At 39.7% G+C, this 9,493-nt stretch overlaps 1 long non-coding RNA gene across 1 annotated transcript; it reads left to right on the forward strand.

Annotated features, from left to right (window-relative positions):
• The first annotated feature begins 1,492 nt into the window (after nt 1–1,492).
• Nucleotides 1,493–8,910, forward strand: LOC143414578 (uncharacterized). Its single transcript, XR_013095212.1, has 2 exons — nt 1,493–5,025; nt 5,327–8,910. It is a non-coding gene; the product is annotated as an uncharacterized LOC143414578 (long non-coding RNA).
• The last annotated feature ends 583 nt before the right edge of the window (nt 8,911–9,493 follow it).

Below are 9,493 nucleotides of genomic sequence, written 5' to 3' on the forward strand. Positions count from 1 at the left end.
GAAAGAAGTTGTAACATTTAAATAATTGTAAAAGAGTTGTGTAGTTAATAGAAAAAAAAGCTTTTGTAGAATTGCTGAAGATTTAAACTTTTATTCATGAGGGGATTGTGATATAGAGCTGACAGTCTATTAAGCAGAAATTACTTACTTGTGTAAATAGTATATCCATAGTCATCTTGTTTTAGTTTTAATGTCATCTGTCTTCTATCGCTCATCATGCCAGGTTTTAAAACATCAAGATGGCAACTGCCACAGTCTTCAGCTTGAGTCATTAAACTAGGACTTTACTAATCACTGGAGAATTAACGGTGGCTTCCTCCCTTACAGCAGAGAGAGTGGAGTCTGTTGAGGAGGTTTACTTTGAATAAAATGATGAATCATTTTACAGGTTTCCAGTGTTTGATTTTTAGCATTTAGCGTTTAAAACATGAGATAGCAAATGCATTGTGGATAGTTTTGAGTGTTCATGAGTTGTACTTAACTCATAACCTTTATTGGCCGTTCACTCGCTGGGCCTACGTCCTCATTTTAAGTTTAACAATGTTTTAGTAGGTAAAGGTGAATGGCTTGGACATGAATTGAGCTGCGGTTTGGGGAAGGCCTCACAGATAGATCCCCTAAATAGAAGTGAAGAAGTTAAAGGATTGAAAAGGGGAGAGAGGGTGAGACAAGTAAACGAGAATGAACCGCTTGTAGAACTGGGGGAACATATATAGATGAGAACCGGAAGGAGCGTGTTTGGAGGCGTGGTCCCGCTCCGATACTTTGGTCGCGTCTGAATTCATGGGTTGTGTTACGTTATAATATTATTTTATGCCATGTTATACCCCTAATTAAAGATTGTGAATTATTATGTAGTTTTAGTTTGCATTATTCTCCTGAATTAGAAGAAGCTGATAACTATTGCATTAGTTAAACTGATTTGCATTACATTAGACTGCTGATTTATTGTGGATGAATGATATTGTTTTATGATGTTATAAGAAATACTGTTTGCAGAGAGTCATCGCCTTATTTGTCTGATTAGAAGAGAACGGAATATACTGGAGTTTTCTGCCCCAACTCAGCAGGAGCAGATAAACGGGGAGCCAAGGTCGTAGCTTAGGCGCCGTGTGAGAGAAAAGCATGTGAATGTTTAGGCTTTTATGATAAGGTGGGAGAACCAGAGGCTATAAGAGTTTGAGCAATGCTCCACCATTTTGAGATCTGAGGCTGTCTGCATACAGTTTCCATCTCCCACGCGTGTGTTCATTAAAATCATCGTTTGACTTAACCCGGCCGAACCAGTGTTGTTATTGTGGTTTTTTCTCTTGTCTCCATCCCCAATATTTTGAACCATAACAGCTGCATCCTCCTGAGGACGCATTTGCAGACCGATTCAAGGAGCAAGGAGCAGACGGCCGAGTTTCTTAAACTCCACCGAGACAGCGGTGACGCTAATCAGAAGGCTAGACCATCCAATTCCACAGCCGTTTACTGCCGGCTGTCGAGAAGGGAAATTATTTTACTGCTATAGTTAAATAATTGTCATCATTACCATTGCATTAATAATAAAATCTGGAGTTTATATTGCATTCAGGGGTTAAACAGTGTCTCTTTCAGAAAGACTGAGTTGCAGGCTGACAGGAAGTTGTATGCAGAAGTGAAAGCAGGAAGTTATTTTGAGCCGCAGGCTAAGACGAGGCTTTAACAATTTAACAGATAGCTTTAAGAAGGCCTTAAGCAGTTATGACTATTTTATACACAATGCATATCTGTGCTTATTAAAGAGTTGGAGCTCGGTCAATTAATTGGGGGTCGGAAGCTTTGTTCGGCGCGATGTTCGGACAATCTATTGTGCAAGTGACTTGGAGCCATAGAAGGAATTGCAATACATGCTTACAAAACACTTATATATCAGATCATTTTATATTAAGGTTTTAGTAGAGGTTCTTGGTTAAAACATTTATTTAGTAGAAGACATACACATAGTCTCAGTGAGCCTCTGGTCTGGTAAAAGGTCAGAAGTGCGAGAGGTGACATCGAGGCTGAGTGAGGTCGTGACACACACACACTTTAAATTAGATTTATTTAGAGGAACCGTCCTTGTTGTCTCGGCAAGAAAGAGGAACAATTCATTTTAAGATAAGAACGGAAAGTACCAAGCCATGAAAATAGAAGATGATTTTCTGGGTGAAAAGTCATGATGATGTTGATCTGATCTATGTATAAAATGTACCGGTGACGCATGAAGGGGCGTCAGTAAACAAACCCTGATGCTATAAAATATCTGTTCATGCTTTGATTAAGTCGAAGACTACTTCCTGTCTGCGTACAGAGTTGTCTTCCCACGCGTGTATTCATTAAAATCATCGTTTGACTTCACCCGGCCGGATCGGTGTGGTTATTCTTCGATCACCTCTTGTACCCTTCCTCAATATTGAATCTTAACATTTGGGGGCTTCGTCCGGTTATTGAGGAGGGAGAGTTGGAGGTTTAGACGGAGAAATCCGGGGTCTTAGGTGGTCTGACGGGCAGACATGAATTCCAGTGGTCTAAGTGAGTGGACATAAGCCGGCTTATCCAAAAGGTAAGGCACTACCTGTTGAATTATTTCCAAAGTGTGCCAAATTGGATATGATAAAATTTAAGTCTACTCACTGAAGTTACTGGTGGATGTCTGTTTTGATTTTGATGAGAATGTCATGACAGTACTGAGGATTTAAAGCAGTTGGACTGCTGGAAAGGATTTAATGCGGTTGGACCGCGGGAAGCAGTTGGACTGCTGGAAATGATTTTAGTATATTAGGGAATTTGGTTATTTTTTGGTTATAAGGTTGGACCTGCTTCAGTCTTACACTTTGTTGGGTGTTTTATTGTTGTTTCAAAGTATTATAAATTATTTTAGAACGCCAGTTGGACTGGTAGGAAGCGCAGAGCCCGGAGGTTACGCTCCCTCCTTGTCGTGGACGCGCGACATTGACCTCTCGGCGAAGAGGGATAGTTCAGTGTGGTTTAACTGTGGGGTACAGGGCATCCTGGAATTAAACTAGGAGTTAGAATCTCCTTACCGTTTGGAACGGTATCTGCGCTTTTTTGGGCAGCAAAGGTTGGACCTTGGGTGTTGGACACTTTTAAATTGAGTTAGGGATTTTAGAAATGAGGCCAGAAACTGTTGGACAGATACTGGTTAATTGATTACAAAAAGTTGGACTTTATCGGTTAGACCGTTAACTGAAATTTGTCTAAATTGGTTAGGCGCTAAAGCTGACAGATCTGACAGTAGTTGTAAATATAAGACGTCTTTGTAATAAGAGATCTCTGTGTGAAAGGAGTCTGAGGCAATGCTGGAGCTATTTTTAGACGGTGTGTGTGTGAGTGAAAATGCAAATGAGTAAGCAGTGAACTGTTTAAGCCACAGTTGGTTTTACAAATACTGCTGCAAACATTGTTGAGTGTGTGTTTCAAATGCCATTTATGTTTATTAGAGGACTATAAATAAAGTTTTGAGTTGCCGTAGTGGATGTATAGTAATTGACTGAGTTTGGATGTAGATATATAAATATATTGAGTGCACTGTATATACTTAAGACTAACACATCACTTTCAGTAGTAACTTTTCTCCAGCATTAGTTGCTGGTGGGTTTTATTTTTTCAATTTCTTGTGTGTGCGGTGAGAATTAATGGAGGTTTCAATTTTTTGTTTGTTTGTTTTTTACTTGCTCTTTTTGATTATGACAAGCATGTCTAAAATACTCTTAGGAAAGTGTGTTGAGTTATATTCCTTAACTCTAGTCACAGTTTAAGTGTGAATGCGGTGACTAGAAGCTTTGACATGATGAATAAAGGTGTGAGAGGTATTTCTTGGGTGATGTAAAGTAGGACGTTTTAAAGTTTGAAAGTGTTTTTAATTTGAGAGAGGCATGAGTGATGTTATAAGAGTTTAGTTTATTTAAAAGGTGTGTGTGAGAGGATTATGAAATCATTGTGTGAATGATGCTACATTTTAGGTCAAAAGTTAGTAGAATTACAGAGGGTTTGTAGATTGTAAATACAAAATAAGTTTGATTAGCCTGGAGAAACAGCAAAGCAGCTTGAGCTGCTCTGAGCAGCTGCGTGCTGTGTGTGTGTAACAGGAAATGGTGTGGGTGACAGGAAGTTTGCATGCCCATATAAGGTGACGAGTGAGCACCCAGAGAGAGAAACAGATGAGTTAAACTCTAGGCAGATAAAGCGAATGGAGGTTTTGAGAAAAGAAATGAAAAGGATATTAATTGTATGTTTTAGTGTGTCAACACAGATTACAGATAAATGAAGGTGGACTTCTCTCAACTTGGAATTTTGAGTACGGCGCCAAAACCACTAGAGTAGCATAATTGGGGGAAAACAGGCCAGATTTTGGCTTAAAATTTTACAGCTTGACCTCGCACTTGTCCCCATCCTGAGAAGAAGCTCAAAGGACAGTTAATCTCCTGATGAAGACCGACAGAACATCGTGGACTTGAGAAGAATTACTAGCAGGCAAAAGACAGTGCAACGGAAACCACACTGACGACACCAGCAGCAGCATGAAAGGAACCACGAGGTGGAAACATGTACTGTAAATTACAGGCTGGGCAGTTGAACAGTGGGATAATGAACGGTGGTAAAGCACTGGACACTGATTGTCAGATTTGTCTTGCTTGGAGTAATCTTGAAAGGGACGAGTGAAAGGATCAACAGACAAGAAGAAACCACGTGATGAACCATGCACGGTGGACAGCAGGCTGGTAAGAACAGTGTGACATGACTGTTTAAAGGCACTGAATGTGGTATTTTGCCAGGCTGGGACTTGATCCAAAAGGAAAATACTGAAGAGAAACAGAGAAGAAACAGACTGTGTTTGCTGGAATTCAAGACAACAAAAGGACACTGAGAGAAGAGGACGGTGACCAGTGAGAGGTGAAGCTGGACGACTTCGACTGTGAGAATACAGGGTGTAATTGGACTGAAAGTGAAGCTTGAACTCATGATGGTTTAGAGATGTCCACCGTCACAAACAAAGAGGTAAACAAGAATAGAAAACATACATAGACAAAGTGTTACATGTGAAATTATTTCTGGAAAGAATCAGAAGTGAGATAGTTTTGAATTAAGAAATCAGAGAAAAGATGCATGAATTAAACCTGACTATAACATATAGAGGCAATGAAGAAAGCAGCTTACACTCACTGAACATTAACAAAATACATAGGAAAAGCAATGAAGACCTGCTTACACGTATATACATAACATAAGTTGGGATTTCTGACCAGACAAAGGGAAACGGGTAGTTTAAGTATATATGAAAATAATGAAAATGTCTCAGTTGTGTTTCTATAGGGGCGAAACAGATCTGGATCAATTTTCCACGTGCAGCGGTCGGAAGAGACCTGTAGGTTAACTTGACTGGACATGCCAAGGCAAGTTTCTGGTTGAATTGTTTACAGCGCCATGTCTCCATAAACCTGACAAGTGGGCCCTAGCTTCTGGCTGAGGAGCATGAAAGCTGTTAATAAGGTGGGAACTTAAAATTTGGGTTAGCAAATTTGGGAAAGAAACTGACGGCTTAAGTGGAGAATTGTGCAGGAGTCTGACACACTGCAAAAGCAACATATGCAAATTCACATACACAAGCAGAAAATGCATTAACCTTATGAAGACAAGACAAGCTCATCGAGATTAATGCATAAATACAGATTAAACTTGGCTAAGAACACAAACATATGCAATGAAGAACAGCTTGCTATTTTGTATGAATGATACAATGGTGTGAATGTTTAATAAAATACATTTGTGTTTGTAATTGAGGAATAGAAGAAGCCATATGACAAAGGGGGTTATGTTTTATGCTGAATTGAAGTATGTTACAGAGCATAAGGGGGTGATTGTTGTGTGCAAATTGTGTGGTTTTAATGAGACTTTTGGTGTATTGAGGAGGTGAAATTATGTGGTGGCAAGACTTGTGTGTTTAAGGTTGTTGAGGTTGTTGTGGTGAGGGGTTGATTCTGTCAGTTAGGTTGTTGTTGTTATTTTTGTTTTTAATAGAGGGAGTTTTAGGAAACATGGACATGTCTGGGAGGGGCCCATTATTTTGTAACAGTGCACTTAAAGAAAACCTGTCAGGTGATTTTGTTTTGTTTTTATGAGCTAACAATCAGCTCTATTTTTCATTTCTGTTTTAAGCAGGCCTGCAACAGTGAATAACGGCGCTGAAAATTCTCGGGAGGAGCAAATATAAGGGGGCTTTCCAGATTACAATTGGCTGAGGAGAAAGCTACCTGTGGGGACTGATCAAGGTCGTAAGTCCCTGTAAAAAGGATTTTATGCGAGTCAATCCAGTCCAAAAGGATAAAGAAATATTTTCCTATGGAAAATAAAAAATGACGGAGCTCATTTTGCTGAGGGTGGAGTATCTGATCGTGCGGGAGGCTCCACTATCAGCAAATACATGGTGTGACTGCATGTGAGTGAAGGTGAGACTGTATGTGAGTGAGGATGAATTAATGTGGACAAACAATTTGTTTTTACCAGAGAAGATTTCTGTTTTGTTTTATTAGGTGGGGTTAGATTATGGGATTATAGTATATTGTTGGGAGAAGGCCAAATGCTAAAGGGGAAATATTTTTTGATGTAACTCAGTTATCATTAATTGAAGAAACATATGACTGATAACTGTTCTGTTTTAAGTTTATTTTATGACATACATTGGATCATGAGTGGGGAAACTGAGCATTTTTAAGTTTTGTATAGTATCTTGACACATGAAATGTATCAAGATAAAGGGGGGTTTAGGGTTTAATAATTTAATTGTTTAATAATTTAGGATCATTTTAGGACCTTTTGGGTTTTTGATCATTTGGATATGGTAAAACTGAAACTGTTATTTTTAAGTTAAGGTTAAAGGATTAAAAGTGAACTTGTCACGGTTTGCGAGGCAAGCCGTGTGGAGTTGTAGAAAAGGACCCAAAAGGCGGCAGCTCTGGTGCAGGTGAATATTTATTTACAACGGTGGGCACAAAACAGCACTGGTGGAAAAACAAGAAACCGGAAACCTAAACTGGGTAAGCTAATAACACAAACCAGAAACGAGACGCAGGGAGACCGAGGGGAAACAACATAGACGAACCAGCAACTACCATAACAGAAGACACAACTTAAATACACCCAGAGAAAGTACGGGGAGAACATAGATATAACAGGCTGGGGGAAACATGGAATAAATACAAAGAGAGACGAGAGCTCATAAATACACAGAGGGGCACAAGGGGGTAAGAGTCACAAAGGGAAAAACACTTAGGGAACACCACAATAGGACACCTGAGAAAACCTGGCCTAAATAAGGAGCGAAAATACAAGGAACCAAGAATACTGGGCCAACATGGCCCAGGACCATGACAGAACTGAATCCTGTTTAGAAGATACAATGCTGGTTTTTCAAAGCTGTGAATAAATCTTAGAGGGAAAATTAGTGAGGGTTGAAGGAGTAGAACAGGTTTGATTTTTTGATCTTTAGAAGAAGTGGTTATAATGTAGGCTTACACATACAGATATTACATGGAAGGTATTTTTAGGATAAAGGGGGAGCTTCTACGTAGAAATGATTTTTATACATATTGCATTTTGTGCTTTTAAAGGAGTTGTGGCTCAAATTTGTCTCTGGAGGGTCACGAGCCTTTGGCTAGCGCTATGATTAGCCAATCTACTGTGAGGATAATATGAGTTCATGAAGGATTGCACACGCTTACAGACACCGAGTTAAGAAACACACATGACAGTATTGATTCCAGGCAAAAGGCCTCAAATTCATTTAGCTTTTAACTGAACTTAAAAAAGGACCAAAGAGTCCCAGATAGGATAAGTTAGGGAGGTGCAGGAAAAGGTGTTTTGTTTCTTTTGCAGAAGATCGATCTCGGCGACCACAGGAGGGGCGAGGATCCTGGAGATCTCAAGGTTCGAGACCACCAGAGAAGGGTCTGCGTGAGGACACAATGTATTGTGACCTCTGGTGTTCCAGAGGTCATGAGGGGGAGTGTCGAGAAGGGAAATTATTTTACTGCTATAGTTAAATAATTGTCATCATTACCATTGCATTAATAATAAAATCTGGAGTTTATATTGCATTCAGGGGTTAAACAGTGTCTCTTTCAGAAAGACTGAGTTGCAGGCTGACAGGAAGTTGTATGCAGAAGTGAAAGCAGGAAGTTATTTTGAGCCGCAGGCTAAGACGAGGCTTTAACAATTTAACAGATAGCTTTAAGAAGGCCTTAAGCAGTTATGACTATTTTATACACAATGCATATCTGTGCTTATTAAAGAGTTGGAGCTCGGTCAATTAATTGGGGGTCGGAAGCTTTGTTCGGCGCGATGTTCGGACAATCTATTGTGCAAGTGACTTGGAGCCATAGAAGGAATTGCAATACATGCTTACAAAACACTTATATATCAGATCATTTTATATTAAGGTTTTAGTAGAGGTTCTTGGTTAAAACATTTATTTAGTAGAAGACATACACATAGTCTCAGTGAGCCTCTGGTCTGGTAAAAGGTCAGAAGTGCGAGAGGTGACATCGAGGCTGAGTGAGGTCGTGACACACACACACTTTAAATTAGATTTATTTAGAGGAACCGTCCTTGTTGTCTCGGCAAGAAAGAGGAACAATTCATTTTAAGATAAGAACGGAAAGTACCAAGCCATGAAAATAGAAGATGATTTTCTGGGTGAAAAGTCATGATGATGTTGATCTGATCTATGTATAAAATGTACCGGTGACGCATGAAGGGGCGTCAGTAAACAAACCCTGATGCTATAAAATATCTGTTCATGCTTTGATTAAGTCGAAGACTACTTCCTGTCTGCGTACAGAGTTGTCTTCCCACGCGTGTATTCATTAAAATCATCGTTTGACTTCACCCGGCCGGATCGGTGTGGTTATTCTTCGATCACCTCTTGTACCCTTCCTCAATATTGAATCTTAACACGGCCTACCCGACCTTCTGAGGACCCGGCCCCTCAGGAGGATGCAGCCCATGAATTTGGAGACGACCCCTATCTCCAATTGAGCGTAATAGTAAGATTTTTCTATTCTGGCCTTCCTGAAGTATGTATGAAACAGCACTCAAACCAAGGTATGTGCCACACAAACAAATAACTCAATTCCTCATTTACCAACACCCTTTGCTGCCAAGTCAAAGACCTATTTTTTTTTACCATGAAGCAACAATGTGACCTGATAATTATGCCATATACAGTCAGGATACACATCAGTGTGATTTTGAGTAACCCTCTTGGGATCCACAGCATTGCTAAGACTCATATACAGAATGAATGATTGCATAATATTTCAGGAGATCCTCACAACAGCCGTCAAAGACTGTAAAGTATAAATGTCTGCATCAGATTTCGTGGCAATGCCATTGTTAAGGTGTTTCACCAAGGAGGAAAAATGCCACTGTGATGCAGTAGGAAAGGACAAAGAATTATCAAAGTCTTTAG

This window comes from Maylandia zebra, linkage group LG22, assembly GCF_041146795.1.
Source record: "Maylandia zebra isolate NMK-2024a linkage group LG22, Mzebra_GT3a, whole genome shotgun sequence".
NCBI lineage: Eukaryota > Metazoa > Chordata > Actinopteri > Cichliformes > Cichlidae > Maylandia > Maylandia zebra.